Source organism: Penaeus monodon, chromosome 22 (genome assembly GCF_015228065.2).
Source record: "Penaeus monodon isolate SGIC_2016 chromosome 22, NSTDA_Pmon_1, whole genome shotgun sequence".
Classification (NCBI taxonomy): Eukaryota; Metazoa; Arthropoda; class Malacostraca; order Decapoda; family Penaeidae; genus Penaeus; species Penaeus monodon.
The window spans coordinates 1608597-1609184 of record NC_051407.1 but is presented as its reverse complement, the minus strand read 5'-3'; the positions used below and the strand labels follow the sequence as shown (position 1 = coordinate 1609184).

General features: G+C 37.1%; 1 protein-coding gene across 1 annotated transcript in view; it reads left to right on the top strand.

Annotated features, from left to right (window-relative positions):
- LOC119586814 overlaps positions 1 to 588 on the top strand; it is a 65518-nt gene that overhangs the window by 11155 nt on the left and 53775 nt on the right. The window lies entirely within an intron of this gene.

Genomic DNA, 588 nt, shown 5'->3' with positions numbered 1-588 from the left:
AAATTTCGGGTGATAAGACTGTATTTTAAGAGCTCTGTGGTTGCCTCCAGCGAGAACGTTTCAAAGCTTGCAATGGGGACGTGTGAAGACCACCGCTGCATGGTTATGCTGCAATCTCTGTTAAGTTATTAAAACCTTTCAAAAAGGTCGTAGGAAAGCCTGAAAGGATATTCTATTAAAACCTCTGATAAGAAGTACAATAAGACCGTAGGTAAAAGCTTTAATAAGACTTATCAAAGCCTCCTGGAATAACGTGTTAAAATCTCTGGTATGACCTTGTTACATTTTATGATAAAGACCGTATTGAAATCACAGATGTAACCGTGTTAAAGTCACCACTATGACCGTGTTAAAGTCGCTAAATAAACCGCATTAAAACTATCGATAAGACCGAGTTAATGCCTCCGAAAAGACGGTACAAGAACATTAGCTAAGACCGTAGGAGAGTCAGGAATGAAGGTTAAAATATATACGAAATATAAATGAAATATGAATGAGTATAAACAAGGGTTGAAATATGAATGTTCGCATATAACATGTGTAAGCTATCTGTCCGTAATACATTTACGATCCTGGTTTCTTTCACCC